The sequence below is a fragment of the Centruroides sculpturatus genome, unplaced genomic scaffold, assembly GCF_000671375.1.
Source record: "Centruroides sculpturatus isolate CEXI.00-Female unplaced genomic scaffold, Cexi_2.0 scaffold558, whole genome shotgun sequence".
NCBI classification, from domain to species: Eukaryota; Metazoa; Arthropoda; class Arachnida; order Scorpiones; family Buthidae; genus Centruroides; species Centruroides sculpturatus.
Genome location: NW_019384839.1, coordinates 142,495 through 163,825, shown reverse-complemented (window position 1 = coordinate 163,825; position 21,331 = coordinate 142,495). Strand labels below are relative to the sequence as shown.

Here is a 21,331-nt window from a genome sequence, read left to right as displayed (position 1 = left end):
GTCCTGACTGAGTAGTCTTCTTTCACACGTTCAGTTGTCTGCACATTCTCATCAGGACCTTGACAACATTTTTATGCCACGTGGTCCAAACAATTGAACTCCGTCGAACAAAAATAACTGACAGGTAATGAAATCAATGATTTTAACCTTTTGTCGTCAATAATATCAAAATATCCGTTAAGTCAGAAACAAATTATTACAGAAAATAGTTTTGAAATTGTACGAGTATAAATATTATAAATACTTTTATATTATTTTCTACCACTATAATTTAATTCTTAAATTATGAACTTCAATTTTAGTAATCGTAGTAAAAGAAATAAGGTTTAATGTTACGTATGGTTCCAAAATGGCCGCGCTTACGACTGTTCCAAGGTCTATATAAGAAGATCAGGACACGCGTGATCTACTTCTTGAGCCGCCATTTTGGGGTTTTTTGAGTTGCATGTTTTAAGCAAACTTGTACGAGCAGTCAGTTTTATACGACATTAATTAAACTAAAATTGCATAAAACCTGTAATTTCCAGTCAAAAATACTGTTTGACAAAAAATAATGTTGTAATTCAATTTGTGTTTGGTGTTTTAATTAATGTAAAAGTATAGTACATTTGTTTTGTTATCAATTAAGTACATGTAATAACTTAACTATTATTTTAACGTTACTTTAATATTATTATGTAGTCAATCTGAAAGTTGCCAACAGTAATAATAATAAGACTTTTCAAATAAATACGTGGGTACCAGTACTACAGATAAAAGAAGGAATTTTTTGCCTTAATGTAAAATAGGTATATTTTTTTAAAACATGAAGTATATAAGCAGAAAATACAAGGAATATAACAGTTAACAAAATTAGTTAGTTTACAAATTTTATGTATTTCATAAGATGACGTCAGATTTATACACAGATTTTATTTTTAATCGAAATTAATAATAGTATTCAAGATATAATACAGTACCAGTTTACAGATGCAAAAGTCAGGTTTTTTATTGACTTTATGAATCAGCAAATTTCTTGAAAACTCAAAAGATGAAATCTATGTGAAATGGAATTTATTAAAACAAATGTTGAAAATGTTTTCCATTAATCACCAAACAATAGTGAAATCTATTATAATAATAAACATCTAATGTTTTGTAGATTATTAGATTTTTGAATTATAATTCAGTACTAAATTTAAAAAAATACTTTTTATATCCATGGATTATTAGATTTTTTGTTTTTAACACTTTTACCTGAAACGTAATGATTCATGTACCAATAAGTTTCAATTTTCATAATTAACAAAATCTGAACATAAGTAAACTTTTAACACAGCCAGGCAGTTGCAAATCTATATTGGTTAATTTTCAATGTTATTTTTATATCTCAGTTTTTTGAACCAACAGTATAGAGTAAAAGACGTGCGCGTAAAATGCACACTGTAGGATGTAAGCATAGTTAAAATTTTTAGAAAATGGTCTAAAATCACTATGATCAGTGGAAGATTTATCCACTGATCATAGGGAACAGTACAAAAAATATTTCACTCACACAATATCTTATTTCACTCTGAAATTTTATAAAAATAGATTTTAACATTATTTTCACAGAATAGTAGAATGTCGGTGTGGGTAAAGTTGCTGAATGATTCCATTAAACATGATTTTCAAAAGTATCAGAGACAAGGTAAGAAATAAAAATTATGTTCACGCCTCTAAATTCAATTACAAATTATGGGAAAATCGCATAAATTTTTACTGAAATCATTTCATCATTCAAGCTGATGTACTTAAATTTGTCCATCAGGTGTATCTTAACACTACGGATAGGTATTACTGTATTTAAAGTATTTAAATATTTTTGTTGTGTTTTTTCATGTAAAATAAGTATAGAAAAATTTAAAATTTTTAATTGTTATTTCGTGTTTGATTTTCAGGTTGCGTAACAAAAGAATGTATAGACAAAGTATAGAAAAAATTCAAAATATTATGTTTAAAACAACGAATTTTAACAATAGTAAAGATACAGATGTATACTATAGTGAAGAGTTGAACGTATATATTTACTTTGGACTGATATGTGTAGTAATTCTCACGATGATACTTTCTGGATTACTATTGTTGAAATTTTTGACTGCTGCATCAGCTAAGCTGCACAACAATATGTTCCATTGTATTATTCGAACACCAATATCATTTTTGGATAACAATCCCTTTGGTACGTAAAATTATTTATTCTACTAACCCATCTTTAGTTGCATAGTTTGGAATGCACACAAAAAGTGTGGCATCTCGCAGATTTCACTGATTTTTTTTAAATTGTGAAATGACAAGCAACAATCAAAAAATTAAATTATATTTAAAATTTTTGCATATTGTTTTTTTTCTAAAAGTATAAATTATTTTTGAATTTAAAATTGCAGTTTTTATGTTTGTTTTTCAGTAATTCCATTGAAAAACACAAAACATAAAGAAGTAAAATTACAATGGGTTATAAATTATTTTACAATTTATTGATTTTCATCGGATATGTTTGAAATTTTAAAAGTACTTGTTGTATTCGATGATGAGGGTAAGAGTATTTAAATTACGCTTGTGGAAAAACAAGCTAAACGTTGTACCATTCCTTTTGCCAATTTCAATAAACCATTAATTGTTTTTATGAGTCTGTAAACAAAATTCAAAACTTGGGCAAATACCAATGTTCATAGTAATTGTAGTTTTTTTCTAATTTGAAGAATAAAACTACAATTTGTTGACTGTAGTGCGCCTTTAGCATGAGCATGTGCTAAATGTAATTTTTATTATGCTACGATTTTTTGTTCTATTAATAGTAAATTTTTATATTTTTTGAGTATGCATTGTAATACTATTTAACATTTAAAATATAATGACTTCGGTAAGTATCGAGTAGTAGCGTATGAGTTAATATTTCTTTTCCTTTGCTAAGTATTAAATAATTTGAAGAAGAAAACTAACTCATGCTTATCAAAATGTCTGTCTGATTTTTAAACAAATCATTCTTTTTTTCAAAAATTAACACATGGGAGAAATAACGCAGGGGCCACTGAAATTTCGCAATTTGCCATATTATATCGAATGCATCGAATGCATTGAATGCATTGAAAAGTACTTAATACTTGGTTAAAAATTACTGAATGACATTTCAACAAAATATACAAAAAGTGTACAATTTGTAAAATTGTAAAATTAAATTTTTTTTAATGCAATAGTCACAACAAAGCGGTGTGACAATTCTTAGCACAAGAATTTCATTTTGAAAATAAAAACGCAAAGACTTGTTGAAATAAAATATAACTTCATTCATACGTTAAGAAAAAGCATTGCATATAAATAATATTATACTTTAAACACTTATTTATTTTACAATGATATTTCAATGAATCACACTAATTATGTTTGTCAACCAATAACATAACACTATTGCAATCTCCTGAAAATTTTGTATACAATGTTAGTCACTTAACAGTTGTGAGATGAAAGCATTTTTTCAGTCTAAGAATACCGTATGTATTACTTTTGCAGCTGCTATACGTAACATAGGGAAAGTATGATCTCGAAGATGTTTCACTTTTGTACTTAGGACACCTTGAGCTGTCAAAAATGCAAAAAAAAATTGTGGATAGTTTCTGTATGTATGAAAGTAGTTTACAGTTTATAGTTTGTAAAGAAAATTGCCTTGACTTAGAGGTAAAGCCAGAAGGAAGAGAAGAGGGAGGGATGGAGATAAGGTCGGGTGAAGAGTGAGGAGTGGATGGAAGTGGGAGTGGTGAAAGAGCGAAGGGGAAAAAGAGAAAACAAGAGCGCCTGCCGTGAACTGTCTATCCAGAGAGAACAATTTACGATTAACATGATTAGATTAAATGTCCGCGTGTAGGATACAGAGAGTAATTCGGGCGCCTTTCAATGGCATGAAAAATAGCAAGAAAATAATGACTCAAGATGCCAGACAGAATATGAACAGGGAGGCAACTTGATAGTGGGGTACAATGGAGTAGGCAGACTGATACTCTCAGGTTAGAGTCAGAGAGTCTTGAAAGTTCAAAGGTAAGCGAGGTGGAGAGAAGTTTGTGTTAAATGCTGCAGGGTTGTAGTCTGTGAGGTGGAGTTAGTTGACATAATTAACGAAAGCCATAAACGTGTCCTTGTCTTTGACAAAGGCACTGAGGTGGCAAGGCCAGTGACCTTTTTTTTGTTAACATTTCTGTTTGATGTTGTAGGTGCACGGTGTGTTTCGAACAGTTGAAATATGAAATGGAATGGGTCATCTTTTTCTTTCATGGTACAGTCACAGAGATTGTCTCCCTGCTTAGAAAGCGGTGCAGGTAGCATTTGAAGTTCCCGTTTGCAGTTAGTATCTGGGTAAGAGCGTGATTTGCGCTAAGGTGTTTGAGGTTAGACCTATGGTATACGTCAGAGAGGAAATTGCGAGTGTTAAGCCCGGTGAAACTGCTGTCCCACTCCCTTTACCACCATGACATAAGAACGGCTGAAAATTCACTGCATACATAGGAGATTGAAACATAGAAGTAGGAGAGGTGAGAGGCCACCTTGTATGCTTTCTTAGCGAAGCCGTCTACCCTTTCATTGCCTCTGTTGCAAGAGTGTCCTTTAACCTAGTAGAAATTAATGGAAGCAGCACCTTTCAGTGCCTTGATGATAATCAGAGAGTTGTGGATAATGGGGAGTTTATGATTCCCTTTTTTAATTTTCTGTAGGGCCATACGGCTGTCGCTCATGATGTATATCGTTCTACCCATGAAGGGTTGAATGTTGTCTTGCACGTACTTCAGGGTTTTCCAAATTGCCAGAGATTCCGCTTGGTTGTTAGTGCAGTTCTTATAAAGTTTAAATGCCGCTTCCCAAAAGATTTTCTTATGTGGATCTTCCTGTCTGCTGCATCAACAGCTCTGGTTGCCTTGGAGCCGTCAGTGTAGATGCAGAGTCCCCAGGGGATTGAGGGGTGGGATCAAAATTAGAGATGATCTGGTTGGCAGAGTGAAAGACAAGTTGATCAATGTTGGGATCAAGGACGTGCTCCAGGACCTTGTCCACCAGTGTGTGGATCTGCTCAGGTAGATTGTAATTGGTAACAGTCTTGTGAATATACTCTTGGCTGGTGTTGGAGGAGTTCATGTTTACCAGGAGATTCTTGTATTTATAGATGATCACAAGGTTAACCGGAATCAGGCCAGTGATCACTAACAGGGCATCTGCAGGAGCAGTGATGTATGATTTAGTGATTGCTATTGCAATGGTCCTCTGGGAGGAAAGGAGTTTCCTTCGGATGTTCGTCGTATTTGCTATGTAACCCCAAACTTGACATCCATAGTTGAGAATGGGTTTGACAATGCATTTGTAAATTATTTTGCTGTTGGTGCTGTCAAAGCCTCAAAAATTCTTGGCAATTGATCTCAGTTTATGACTTTCAGGAATAGCTATGTTGTAGGAGTAGTTTACCTGGTCTTTTCATAACGGTTTTGGATCCAGGAGGACTCCGAGATATTTAATGGTGTTTGTGTATTAAATTTTCTGACCATTAATCCGGGTGGAGGGCCTTTACTTGAGGGGATTTCTTTTAGGGAAGACCATTCTGCTGCATTTTCCATAATTAATGGAAAGATAATTTTCTTGACTCCAATTATAGACCGATTTCAGGAAATTGTTTGTGTAGTCCTGAAGCACTTCTTGATTCTGATGTAATAGCAGAATGATGGTATTGTCTGCGTAGCCCTGGACATCTGGGGGGCTATGTATGAAGGTAGTGTGTAGAAGAGCATGAATTTTTTCACCGTGTGTGAATATTAAAATTTCCTGTGTTTTTGTCAAAAACTTCTGAAATTTTGCAGGGAGGTTTGTTTTTAGCAGATTGATGCTATTAAATTCTCGTGCTTGAAGGACAAGAGTTACAAGTTAATTGGGTCATGAATGTGTCTAGTAGGATTGGACATAATGACAATTTTACTCCTTATTAGGTTTTACAATTATTTATTTAATTAACAAATTATCTGTATAAGATGCAAAATTTTTAAAACCTTATTTCAGTGCATTCTCCGTCAAGGTGATACAGGAGAAAAACATCAGGATAATAAAACTGCCAGGATAAAGCTTTCAAGAAACAATAAGTTTTCTTTCAGCTGGGAGACACTTCATGCTTTATCATAAAATTGCATTTTCTTTTGTTAAGATGTGCAAAAACATAGTATAATAATAAGTTATTTGTAAACATTTATAAACACTTAAAAAAAGCAATTTTCTGCAATAAAAAATCTTAGTAAGGGACGTTAGACGTTGAAATTGAAGGGAACTTGAAGTAGAATATTTTTTAAAGATTTTATGTTTTTATATCAAGGAAAATGTTGAAATTTAAGCATTTGTAATTGTTATATGAGTCTAACTTCATACTTAATGTTTATAAGAATATATTACGGTTTTTACTGTGTATATATAAGAATCCACTAGTTAAATACCCTCACAAATAAGTATATTGTACAAAGTTACAGGTACAAAAATCTATGACTGTGTTCGCCTTACAGATATTTTGCTTAGTACATGATTTAAGTAATAACGATACTAAAATAAAAATAAATTACATAATTAGGTAATTTAATTTATATATAACAGTATGAAATTTCCTAGGTAAAATCTTAAATCGGTTTTCCAAAGATGTGGATAACATGGATGGTGTCTTGCCTTTTTCCTGCTACAGTGCAATAAGAGTAAGTTTTCGTTAATTTTGTACTGATAAATTTGTGTAATCTGTGGGATGTATTTATGGTTTACGGACAAGCTGTTTTCTTGCAAAAAAGTAACATACATCATATACTAATTTTCATTGTGATTGTTGCTAATGTTAATTACTATATTTACCCCAGCCACAATGTTAGGTATAATCACTTCAAACATGACGATCAAATTTGTGAGTATTAAATATGAATATTCCAATTTCTTTTGCAACATTGTATACTATAAAAAAAAAAAAAAAACGTTTAATCCGGACGAATGCAAAATAAGAAGAATCGTAATCAAATTTTCAAGTAGATGGAAATGAATCGCTTGTTTGCATTTCTAATGCATGACCACGGCATAGTTTGAAGTGTACGGTCTTCTATTTTTGTAGAACAATATGACCAATTCTGACAACCTGTCTTTTTGTTAATTTTTGACGCATTACGATGGGCTCTTTATTAATCGCATGTAAAACTCGAATAACCAATCAAACTTCTGACGTCGTTCTTATTCCAATAAATATAAAATGTTGCAGCATTTCTTCGCGGATACACTGATATTGATATTTTTCAGTTTTATGATACAATTGTGTTTCTGCACTGTACGCATGTTATAATTTCATCTGTGCAACATAGAAAACGTACTGAGAAAACATAATGTTTCAAAGAGATTTCTCTTGTATATATGAGCCGGTAGTTATGAAAATGATCTAAATTCAATGCTTACACGTGGAGATATTTTGACAGCCGAACTGATTAATAGTATATTTGGGTATGTATCTTTATACTTCTTAGTGAAGAGCATAGCTTCTGTGGTAGTATTACAGAATTAGATATAATTAACAAAGACTCATTTAGTTACTGTACACAACAATTTTGTTATAATTTATTTTCCAAAATGTGAACGCCCTTATGTTAACAAATGACGACAAGATGAATAGCATAAACTTGAACATTTATTGACTTCTCACGCTTAAATTTTAATAGTGCATTCAAAATCACTTTTTTTAAAAAAAGACGAGTCCACGTTGAGGGCAAGATTAGTAAGAAGTTTATTATCTGAGTAAGAGTGATGATTCATATTACTTTTTCTGTTAGTTACCAATTAAAAATCAAGGTGTTTGAAAAAATGTAACATTTAAAATTTCATTAAATATGTTAAAGTAATAGCAGTTCCCAAAAGTTCCTCTTATATCAAAAAAAATATTGTAGTAGTGAATGCTTTGTTATTCAGTCCTGTTTCTGTTATATCTGTAATGACATGCCATTTTTTCCAAACTTTCTGATTCTCTTCCAAATCTCTTCCAAACTTTTATGCTTTCTGATGTCAAATCATTTTTGTTCTGCTACTGAAACTTAACAGCACAACTCTCGTTGTTTATGAACTGCTGATGGTGCGAACAACGAAAGAAATGACTGAAAGAAAGTTATTTTTATTATATTAATATTACATAATCGTTGGCCATGTCAAACTTATTATTTTTACCAAAATTGAAAGTTACAATCATAAATACATATGGTTTTCTTATTACTTACGAGGGCGATAAAAATTATTCTGTTTATTCATAATCGAAACCAAAATTAGTTCATAAAGTGAGTTAGAAAAATTCATTAATTTTTAAAAATATTTGATATTTAAACTTATTGTTAAAATACAATTAATTTAATTAAAATTTGTGATTATGATTTCTCTTTATAAATTAATTTTGTGATAAGTATTTGTCAAACCGCTACTACTCTCGTTTGTAGTGTTAAGTTGCTAAAAATTTTAACTTACTTCATCTATTCCCTTAACTAAAGTAACACTGTTGTATGCACTGACACACTTAAAATGTTTTCGTTACCGTTCACATCGAGGATTATTAAAAAATAAATAAAATTTATTCTGACTCGTTGCCATCTTTTACTTAGAATAGAACTAGAAAATGTGTACATTGGTTTCATAACACATATGGATCATCAGTTGATATTACTTGTCATTTAAACATAGTTGTAAGATTTTTTATTTTATATTTCACTTATAAAACATATGTCTTAACATCTGGAATTAAATACGGATGAATTGTGTCAGTGTAAATTTTTTTATTAGCCTCAATTCTCTTATTACTAAATTGTTACAAAGATTGACTAAATAGAAAACAATTTATTGTTTTAATTTGATGTATTTTGTATTAACCGCTGTGATAGATGTAGTAAATAAAAGCTTCATTCGCCAATAAAAAAATTAATTGACAGAGAGGAAACAGCAAGGTTTAAATATATTGAATTCTAGAAAAACGAATTTCATCAATTTCGCATAATAGTTTGAGAATTGCTACAAATATAGTAAAAGGGAATTGACGTTCCATATTAGATTATACTTAAATCATGTTTTTGTTTCATGTTATGTTGCCAAAAGCATAAAAGTTTCAGAACTAATATTATAAAAGATTGCAGCAGAATTTCATAAGGTAAAATTTATTTTATACATTGTATTGAACATTTTGTCTTTTAGATTCCACGGTCATGCAAAAAGTTATCCAATCTCTAATTATTAAAAAAAAGTCATAGATAAATTGAAGATTAAAATTTTTTGTTCCCATCCACTTATGATATCAAATATGCCTTCAACTCATGCCTAAAGATATATTGTGTATCCAGTGTCATAATATTAAATGCATTAATACGAAATTTTTTCTTTGGCTGAACATCATGAAATTGCATGGCATTTGTTCAATTGATCTCAAATTTCCTTAGTCAACAAGTTGTTCATGGAACATACTTTAACAACTATTCCTGTTGAACCTAAAACATTATTAAAAATACATTTTACTAAAACAAAATTTTGTTTTACTGTTTCAAATGCCGAGAGTGATAGTTACTTTACTGTTTGATGTAACATAGATTTGGGTATAAATAATAATATATATATATATATATATATATATAATTTGATGCATACTGATATAATAAATAAGTTTTTATTCATTAGCAATTATATTATTCTATTTTAGGGATTTACTCTGGTTGATGGTATGTGTGTTCTTCAAGCAATCTTCCGTCCTTATATACTCATATTGTCTTGTGTCCTAGCAATAATTTTCTGCGCTATATGGACGATCTATACCCGAGTGCTAAAAAGCATAAAACAAATAGAAGGGAAAAATAAGTACATAGAATATGGAAAGAAAGCCTGTTGTATTTCGCTTATTACCAAAGAGAATTCACTACTTCAACATTTATAAATAAATTATACACATAGAATTAATTTAAGTTAAAAAGCATATACAGTCGACTCCCCTATAACATGGTATGTACGTTCGGGTTTTTATGAATTCATTTTCTACGAGTCGAGCCAATCACAGCCTGGCACGTATGCAGTTTACGGACTACGGCTGTTTGAAATGTTTTTTTCATAAAATTAATCGATTCTTGACTAACTCGACTAAACATTTCCAAAATACGTATAATTTTTTTGAGAATAATCCATATAAACTATGCTATAAACAAAAAATTGTAGGATTACTTACCGAGCGTGCACCGTGCGACTACGCCATTGCTTAAGCGAAAAATTCGCTGAACTTTGGAGCTATCATTAATATAAATATAATTTTTATAGACGTTAAATAATAAATGGTTTTTAGTACGTCCGCTGCTCGTTTAAACTTAACTGTTTCTGCAATTCTGTAGCGATACGATTCGGCGATGACGTTTTACCGAATTACAGGAGTTTTTTAGCATGTTTGTACGAATACTGTCACAATTTTTTCGCCGTAATATAGGAATCCGAACTATAGGAACCCGTGTTATAGGGGGTCGACTGTATTAATAAAAGACCTTAAACAAAAACAATTGTTTTTTAAGAGAATGTATGAAAATCATTTATCACTTATTACACTTTGTATATGATGTATAGGTGTGCGTATTTAGAACAAACACATAGAATAACGACTAATAGTGACGATAGTGTTATGCATTCGATATTTATCACTTACAGATGTACAATATGAAAATCATTGCCAATGAACCCTCGTCTAATAAATTAAGTATAGATCTTAAGCCATTTTAAAATGAAAAGAAGTCATTCAAAATAATGATGTTATTTTATAAGGTTAGAAATAGTTGAAAATCATGTTTACAATGATTCTATGAATCTATAATTATGAAACGTTTCTACGTATGACAATACTTATTGACAAAATTCTGCTAGATCAGACAATATATAATTTAATATTATTACATGTCAAAGCAAATTACATTACAAATGTAATTAAAATATTTTGATTTAAAGTTACAAAGTAATTCTTGAAAGTATAATTTTTCCTGATTTTACTTACTGGCATGGAAATTAAAAATATAATTTAATACAAATATATAATTACAAATTTCCATATTTTTAATTACATTATCTTTGTTTAATTAATAATGAAACTGGCTTTCTTTGAGTCAATTAGAGATCTTTAATGAATCTTTAAAAAGTTGTAATGAGTTACCGGCATTCCAAAATTTTTAAATATATTTCTACGTTATGATATGTGATAAAGATCTAATTTTTAAAAATCGAATAATAGAGTTGTATGTTAAGAATATTTTGTTTCGAGAAACAAAAAAAAATTATTTAATTATTCATAAAAAAAAAACAAGGGATCCATTTTACAGTAAATGTAAAATGCGTCCCATAAATAAATTTTTGTATAAAATTATTCATAGTATAGTAGACTTCCCCTATAAAACGGGTTTATATAATGTTGATCTGTATATAGCGGCAAAAAAATTACGACCATATTCGTATAAGCACGCTAAAAGAGAATCGTATAATACGGTAAAACGTCATTGCCAACTCGTGTCGCGACAGAATTGGTCAAATCTGGTCGAATCGAGACCAATAGCGAATATTGCAAAAACCGTTTAGTTTAAACGAGTAGCGAACCTGCTAAAAACCATTTATTATTTAACGGCCATAAGAATTATATTTATATTAATGATGTCTCCAAAGTTCAGCAAATTTTTCGCAGAAAAATAATTTATCGAAAAACACGTGCCTGCTGTTCGATGCGCCGATTCACGACGAAAACAAGCTTAAGCAATGGCGTTGTCTAACAGTGCACACTCTGTAAGTAAACCTACAATTTTTTGTTTATAACATAGTTTATATGGATTATTCCCAAAAAAATTATACGTATTTTCGAAATGTTGAGACTAATTAGTTTAGAATCGATTAATTTTATTGAAGAAAACTTTTCAAACAGCCGTAGTCACTAAACTGCATATGTGCCAAGATATGATTGGTTCATTTATTTTAAAACTCGTAGAACATGAATTTCATAAAAAGCGAAATGTATCTACCATGTTATAGGGGAGTCGACTGTATGTAATTTATAAAAACAATTTATTGGCTTGCTTGAATTTTAAGACAAAAAATGAACAATAACTTTAAAGAAATACTATCAATTTGATTGTCACAAAATATAAATGCATATAACAAACTTAAGTGAAAGAATTATTAATACATGTTAATGAATTATACTTAAAAATAACAACAAGCTATGATGATATATAAACTTAATTAAATATAACTAAGTATGATGATATATAAAGTTAATTAAATATAACTGTNAAATCTGGTCGAATCGAGACCAATAGCGAATATTGCAAAAACCGTTTAGTTTAAACGAGTAGCGAACCTGCTAAAAACCATTTATTATTTAACGGCCATAAGAATTATATTTATATTAATGATGTCTCCAAAGTTCAGCAAATTTTTCGCAGAAAAATAATTTATCGAAAAACACGTGCCTGCTGTTCGATGCGCCGATTCACGACGAAAACAAGCTTAAGCAATGGCGTTGTCTAACAGTGCACACTCTGTAAGTAAACCTACAATTTTTTGTTTATAACATAGTTTATATGGATTATTCCCAAAAAAATTATACGTATTTTCGAAATGTTGAGACTAATTAGTTTAGAATCGATTAATTTTATTGAAGAAAACTTTTCAAACAGCCGTAGTCACTAAACTGCATATGTGCCAAGATATGATTGGTTCATTTATTTTAAAACTCGTAGAACATGAATTTCATAAAAAGCGAAATGTATCTACCATGTTATAGGGGAGTCGACTGTATGTAATTTATAAAAACAATTTATTGGCTTGCTTGAATTTTAAGACAAAAAATGAACAATAACTTTAAAGAAATACTATCAATTTGATTGTCACAAAATATAAATGCATATAACAAACTTAAGTGAAAGAATTATTAATACATGTTAATGAATTATACTTAAAAATAACAACAAGCTATGATGATATATAAACTTAATTAAATATAACTAAGTATGATGATATATAAAGTTAATTAAATATAACTGTATGATTCAATCTGTAGCTTTTCAAATTCTTTTTGTTTTTGATCTGACTAAATTTTTAAAAGATTTCTTTTATTAAATTAATTATTTGCATAATGAATATAATGTTCTTTTTCAGGTTTATGTCACATGCAATTTTAATCAGTAGCTTCAAAATATACGTAAATTAAAAAATATACTTATATTTTAAACAAGCATGCATAAATTATATATATATAAGATTTTGTAAATTAAATATTCTAATTTATAATAATTAACTGGAAGGAACATTTTAAGAATTAATATGTATTAGTTTTAAAATCTTACCATGTTGCTTTTATATTTTTTATATTAGGATTAGTTTGCAGGTACTTTCATAAATATAATAAGTAAATAGATGTTATATTCAATAATGATTTTTTAAAATAACTGAATTATATATGGAATTTTTTTGACAGGGAGAAGTCCGGTATTTTCTCATCTCCGTATATCCCTGTATGGACTAACTACGATCAGAGCATTTAAAGCTGAAAGTAAATTTAAATCTACATTTAATGAGTATCAGGATAAGCACACTGCAACGTGGTTCATTTATTTGACTTTAAGTCGATTTCTTCATGTATATGGTCACATGATCTGTTTTATAAATGTAATTATTACTGTGATTATTTTCAGTGTTTCAATTTATTCAGGTAAGTAAATATATTTAATTCTGTGTACTTTATAATATAGGTAATTTTGTTTTATAATTGCAATTTTAGATGATGCAGGAAGCCAAATTGGACTTGTTATGAATTATGGAGTATTAATGATTTTGTATTTTCCAGCCCTTATTAGAAGTTCATCTGACATGCAATTTTAGGTATGTTTTCTCAAATCGGATAAATAAGCCAAATGTGAAAACACTTAGTTGTTTGCAATCTTTTATTGAATAGTTTTTCGCTTACGTGGCATTTTATCGATGCCAACAAACTAAATTAATATTGTGAAATCGTGTTGCATTGCATAAGAAACTACTGTTGAATCTGCAATTTCTTTATTTTTTCTACTATCTAACAATACAAAATACATTTGGATATATAAAACGACAGCTTTGACGTTTATTTTAGTCTAATTTAATCCAAAAACACAAAAAAAAACACTATCAAATTTGAACTCGCTAAAGTTATTTTAAGTTTCACAAATTTATAAAAAGAAATTTTCTGAGATAGCGGTGGTTTTCGTTGAGTGCTATTGTTTTATTTTTTACGGAAGTATGTTTACTATAACATTTCAAATGTAGTATAAAATGAAGATAAGTAAAATATAAAAAATCGCTTCATACAAAAATATTTCTCTAATTAATTTTATTATTTTATTTACATTTATCATAACTCTGGATATTATGTATTTTTACTTAAATAAATTTAATGCATTGTCTTATTAAATACAAAGTCAATTTTCCAGATGAATTCGGTAAAACGCATTCTAAACTACACCAAATTAAAATCAGAAGCATCGTACGAAAGTACCGCTGATAAACAACCTCCTTCAGATTGGCCACTAAAAGGAGAAATTCATTTTGATAATGTTTCTTTACAATATTTTAAGGATAAAAATTCTGTTTTAAAAAACTTAAAATTTCGTATTCACTCGGGAGAAAAGGTAAACTATCTGCGGAATCCAAAAATAGTTGCTAATAATTTCTGTCTGAGAGAATTTGTATTATTCATAAATTGCAGATAGGAATTGTTGGAAGAACAGTTGCAGGAAAAAGTTCTATAATTGCTTCGTTATTTCGCATGAGAGAACCAACAGGAACGATAACCATCGATGGAGTTGATACTAAAGATATTGGTCTTCGGGATCTACGTAGTAAAATATCCATTATTCCTCAAGTATATAGTAACTGATTTAATGAAAATTCTTTATATTAATTAAACAATTCTAGTATTTACTTGCTGTAATAATATTCTTTATATGATTTATTGTGTTAAGTTGTCAGCATACAGTGTTTTAAACGGCAGGTAGAAAAACCAAACAAAATTTTCAGACAGATTTTCTTAGATATGTCAGAACCTCATCCTTTGTGTCCTGGGCTTCTTCCAATTGTGGGATTGGACATGTTTGCACTGGAATGGATATATGAAGATTGTAAAATAAAGGCAATGAAGTTAAATTTACGGAAATTGAAACTTACGCAAAATGTTTAAATAAAATAAATTTAAGAAATATTTACGATATTCCTATTCTGTATATAGAAATCGCGAATCTTTTAGAATAATAACTAAGATAACAAATTTGATATAAATGACCATTTTAATTGTAATGAATAGAAATTAAAAAAAACAAATTGTATTTTACAATTTGTTTTTTTTTCAGGAATAATACCACGTGTGTATTTTACAGGATCCAATGTTATTTACCGGTCCTCTTCGAAGAAATATTGATCCTTTTAACGAATATTCAGAAGAAATTATGTGGAAAGCCATAGAAGAGGTTTCAAATAAATGAATATTTTAATATACTTTTTCATTTTTCTTTTAAATTCTTTTTAATCATTAAATTCAATAATACTGTACTAATTTGTAAATATATGTCAACTTAAGGTTCAATTAAAAGACGTTATTAGTAAGTTGCCTGGGGGATTGGATACACATTTAACAGAAGGAAGACGAAATTTCAGCGTAGGAGAAAGACAGTTAATTTGTCTTGCCAGATTATACTACGTCAGAACAAAATTCTTGTTATGGACGAAGCAACATCCAATGTAGATAAAAAGTAAGAATTCAAGAAATTAAAAAAAATTATTTAGTGTTAAGTGCAGTATTAATTAGAGCATAATATGATTTTTGTAGTGAATGCAATTGTTAAGTGTTGTTTGAAACTCTTAGAAATTGTGAAACTCTTAGAAATTGTGATTGGTTTCTGTTTCAGTTTGCAACTTGTCGTAATTATTGCTAGTTTAATTAATACCAGATTATTTTATTTAAAACTGTTCCTATGTTAAGAGTTTGTAAGGGTTTAAATTACGTATCACTATTTTTGTTTTGTATTATAACGCTTAACAGTTCCTATGTTAAGCGTTTGTAAAAGTTTAAATCAGCAGTTTAAATTACATATCAATATTTTTCAATCATATCAGAATGAAGTATTTTTTATTGATGAAAATGTAGATTGACAATTAGATAGGCAGTATTTTCGATGTTGATGACGATTAAAGTGATATGAAAAATATCCATATTTGTCCGATTTATTGAGTGGTTAAAACTTTCACCAATCGCTTTTAGGTCAGGGACTGTTGTTTGGTAAGTGAGAAGTTGTCAACCGACATTTGTTAACAACACGGTCCACACATCTTAGGTCGAAGACTAGCATTAATTTGCTTGAATGTCTGCTTGGTGAAAGAGACGATAACAATTTCATAAAATTACTAGTTCTGGGTTAAACAACTTGTCCGTTTATTTAACTAATAACAAGTAAAACGGCAAAGCCATTTTTGGGATGAGACTATGCCTTGGATTCTCAGTGCACAGTTTTGTAAGGAAAAAAGAAAAATAAGCGGTACTCAAGGTCTGGCGTAGATTATGGCAGGCATCGTTGCTGTCATGATTACAATGAGTTACATTGTCATGAGCTTATCCTTGTTATAGAAAGCAGGAAAATATTCATACCCGATTTGTCCCGATGTTGCTCTCGTAGTTTTGTAGCATGGCAAAAGATGAGGTTAAAAGAATACACGCGTAACGTGTGTCACACATTCGTCAAAATTCGATTTCGCAACGTTCGCATTGCGAAATTTCCAACAAGGAATGCGTGGCCAAATCTCGTACTAGCGCCTGTTTGTAGAAACACTATCGTCATTTTGTATTTTATTTTGATTCGGTGCCCTGTCTAACTACAAGTTTGGTTTTTTTATGTGTGCCTGATTTGTACACCAAATACTCCGTGCCAAATTGCAACTTCTCACATGTACTTCTTCATACCTGTAAGATTTCCAACCATTGATAACAGCGTGATTTTATAGACAAGATATAGTCATCAGCAAAGCACAATACAAACTGAGGAAGAATTTAACACATGTGTTTGAACTTGTTTATTAATATGGTGGAGAGGCTAATAACGGCAAGTCCGCAGAATAGGAGATTCATTTTTTGGACTTACATAAAACTATGATATCTGGTAAATTTAATATCTCAATTACAGAAAAAGTAGGTAAAATTATTGGAGGATTTCATTATTCTATTGAAATAAAACATTGCTTTTTTAAAAACGCGGATAAATAGTGAAAAATAAAAATAAATTTGTTTGTTTTAAATAATAACAAATTATGTAATCGCCAATTTTAATAACTGATTAGTTTATTATAGAAAATTAGAACGTTTTTTATATTAGGTGTTTAATATACTAAATTTAGCTATAGTATATACTTGTATATTAATAAGTAAATTACTCATTGAAACGTTATATTGCTAGTTAAAATTAAACTCAGTTTGAAAAGTTTGTATATTATATAAAGTATAAAATTTTAAACAAGGTTATACTTAATTTATAGTGAACTCGGAAAACACTTGTAAAGAGAAATTAAATGCTCGGAAAGCAAACTTATAACTTAATTTAAAAATTTATATTAAAAATATGTGTTCGTATGGAAAGAAAATATTGCATTTGTTTATCAATAATCTATAGCCAAACGATTTATTGTATGAAACTCTTTCATAGACATGAAATGATTCTAGAGACAATGGTATCAAAACTCAAATTTATAGTCGATTTCTTCTGTGATATTGAACATTTATGTAAATAAGCAATCTGTTTAAATTACATCAGTGTTCTGCTGTGTGAAGATACTACGTAAACTGTCAAATGAATGTATTTAGTTTCAAGTTTCTTGTTGTCTCTAGTTGGTATATATGACTTGTCAAGAAATGTCTAGGATTCCGTGTTCACGTCTCTTTCGTGATGTTTGTATTTATCATCGGTTTCTATTTGCATGCTGCGTGCAAATGCTGTGAGACTCTTATTTGTAGACCTTTATATTTGTGACATCCAAAATCGGTGTTTAAGCTATGCAAAGAACAAGGTGTTCGATCATCGACTACGTAAAAAAGTGTGTAAAAGTAAGAAAAAAGAATTGTTTAGTTTATCATGTTCCAAACGTCAAGCACAAATACTTACATGTTATCTATTTATACAAATTTGTGAGTTATGTCATCGGTACTGAAGCTGCAGACAATACCTAATTTAACAATTGCTTTACATGAGATTTTCTTTCCTCATTATGAATTAATTAATTTCCGTAATCTGGAAAATAGTTTATTGAAATTTAATTTGCATTTGATCACATAAATAAACGCTATAAAACTAAAAACGCTTTTCTAATTACATTCATTCAAGATTTGTTTAGACATAAATATAAAATAGCTGGATGGTGAGGAACGTAGCTTGACATATGTCAGAAACTATACGTTAAAAGTCTATTAAGTAATTTTTTTTCTCTTAATTGTATATTAATATTTCAACAGTAGATAATGCCTCAATTAATCATTTCTGTTTTTGTGATAATATAATGTTCTTATTAGCAGAAAGACAACGAAAATGGTTTTACGAAATCAGTACAGTGAGAATTTCTTTCTGCTCTGGCTATGTGGTGTGCGACAATTTGATGAAAATGATATACAGTAGAGCCTCGATTATCCGAATCAATTGGGGACCGGGGTTGGTCGGATAATTGAAAAGTCAGATAACCGAAAAGTATGAAAATATCCATTATTAGCGTAGTATATTATTATATCCCATGTAATTAGTATATTAATATATTAGTACTGTATATCGCTATTAACCTACTTAGCGTTGAATTTTCATCGATGTTAAGCCTAACAAAAATTTTTTAAAATAATAATCGTCGCTATTGTATCGTTAAAAATTAAAAAATTAAGCCTCGTTTAAATACTGGCTCCATTTCATGGTCTAATGAGTGTTGCCAGTTAAAACACATAAAAATAATATTAAAGTAGCCAAGACATAGCCAAATATTGTAGCGCCACATCACTAACGGACGTTTGAAATTTGCCGACTAGGACGGTCGGTTAGCCGAGGTGTCGGTTAATAGGGGGTAAGTAGAGATCCGCATACAGCGAGAACCGAAACATTTCTAATACAATACTTTTCCGGAGGTACCAGTGATGTCCATGTACAGATTCTGTGAGCAAGAAAAACAACATTTTATATGCTCTTAACAGCAGTTGTGTGGTTAAAGCCAATAAACACTGGTAGCTATTTGCACGCTATTGTGTCATGAACGAGTTTTCCATGTTCATTTTAGTCCATTCTCTAAAGCATCAGACATCTATATCCAAATTAGTTTTCCATCGAGAGTTCTTCTTCAAGGCAATTGTTTTGGTCAAATATGTTCATAGTCATTTTCATCAATTCAATTCAATCAAATTTGTTTCAAATGCAGTAAGTCATAATACAGAAAAAATCCTCTACTATATCAAATATACATTATAGATATAATATTTTGCATTTTTATCTGAAGTTTTACTTTGTTATTTTAATGTAATTCTTTTCTTTCTATTATTTTCATACTGATATAAATATATTTTATATATTTTATATGAAGAACTAATTCCTGCATACAAAAAATAATTCGAGAAAAATTCGAATCTTGTACAGTGTTGACAATAGCCCACAGATTAAATACAATTATTGATTCGGATAGAGTCATGGTAAGTTTCTTCTGCTTATAATGTAAAACATAAATATATATCTTAATTACACCTTTCAAACTTTTAGGTTCTAGATAATGGAAACCTACAAGAATTTGACACGCCATATGCATTACTGAAAAATGTGAATGGTACTTTTTATAATTTGGTAAAGAACACGGGAGTAACTTCGATGAATGAGTTATACAAAATTGCCAAAGAAAAATATTATGTTCAGCAATATACGGATAGTATGAAACTATAAAACAGTAGATCGTCATTGACACATATCAACCTAGTATTATTAATTTCTGCTTTTAAATTTGTATTTGTTAATTAATTAAACATTACTGATATAGAATCAGAATTGTTTTGAGAGAACATTATTTGAAATATTTTAAAACGGTTTATTCCTGAAAAGTAAAACTGATCCTAAAAGAATTTAACAATTCTAGATGAAGTTAATAGAATATATTAAAATATCGTTTCTTTATAAATGCAATCAGAAAATTCAGAATCGAGTATTTCTATTCTCATAAATCAAGTAGTAAATATGGATTCTTGAAAAAAATTGCTTTCTGGTTGTAAACAGAAGTAATTAATATACATATATTTCATCTTGATTCCAAACAGAAAAAGTTTATCCTTCATCAAGCAATAAGAATGCATAAAAATCTACTTATTACCTGTTTTAGATATTTAAAAAACTATTAAATTTTAGTCACAAAAATAATACAAATGCAAAAATGTTCAAAAAAAATTTTATTTTACTTCTGTTTACAATCAGAAAGCAATTTTTTTCAAGAATCCATATTTACTACTTGATTTTGATCACAGCTTAGACATTGCAAACATAAAGATAACACTGAAGAGCATTGCATGTGCCAGCCTACGTTGATCTGTGGATGAGTAAAATTACTGGACTCTCCCACCTCAACCGGTGGTGACCATCTAAGAGTTAACTCTCAGATGGTCACCACCAGTTGAGGTGGGAGAGTCCAGTAATTTTACTCATCCACAGATCAACGTAGGCTGGCACATGCAATGCTCTTCAGTGTTATCTTTATTTTTTCAATGTCTAAGCTGTGATCAAAATCTATGTCGGCTCCCTGAAAGGTTTGACACAGTTGAACTGATGTTGACTATCTCCTTTGGATCAAAATCATATCAATCACGTTTCTTGTTGTTCCATCACTTGATCTTCTTGACCATTTTTTCTAGCTTTTTTTGCTGGAGTTTGGTGTTCATGTCATTAAATCTTGATCTAGCGCAAATTCAAGCAGTTTTTCCCTTGTTTATTACTTGCTCCATATACATGCTAAGTCATTACTATATCGAAACCTTTATTATTTTTTTTACCTTAGCATTTTACTCATCTCCAATAATAATCACATTTCTTTGATGTGTTTTCTCTATTATCATGCTTACAACACTTACTAAACATAAAGAACGTCATCCTAAATCTGCTATAGAAAGATTAACCCTTCCATGTAAAGACAGCAGACGTTACTTGATCAACGTATTAAACTTTCACTATAAACAAATGCAGACATTGCAAGAGATTTTCTACTAAAAACAAGAAACATC

General features: G+C 29.7%; 1 pseudogene; it reads left to right on the top strand.

The window, feature by feature from the left end:
- The first annotated feature begins 1,602 nt into the window (after positions 1-1,602).
- LOC111630270 lies at positions 1,603-20,009 on the top strand (annotated as a pseudogene).
- The last annotated feature ends 1,322 nt before the right edge of the window (positions 20,010-21,331 follow it).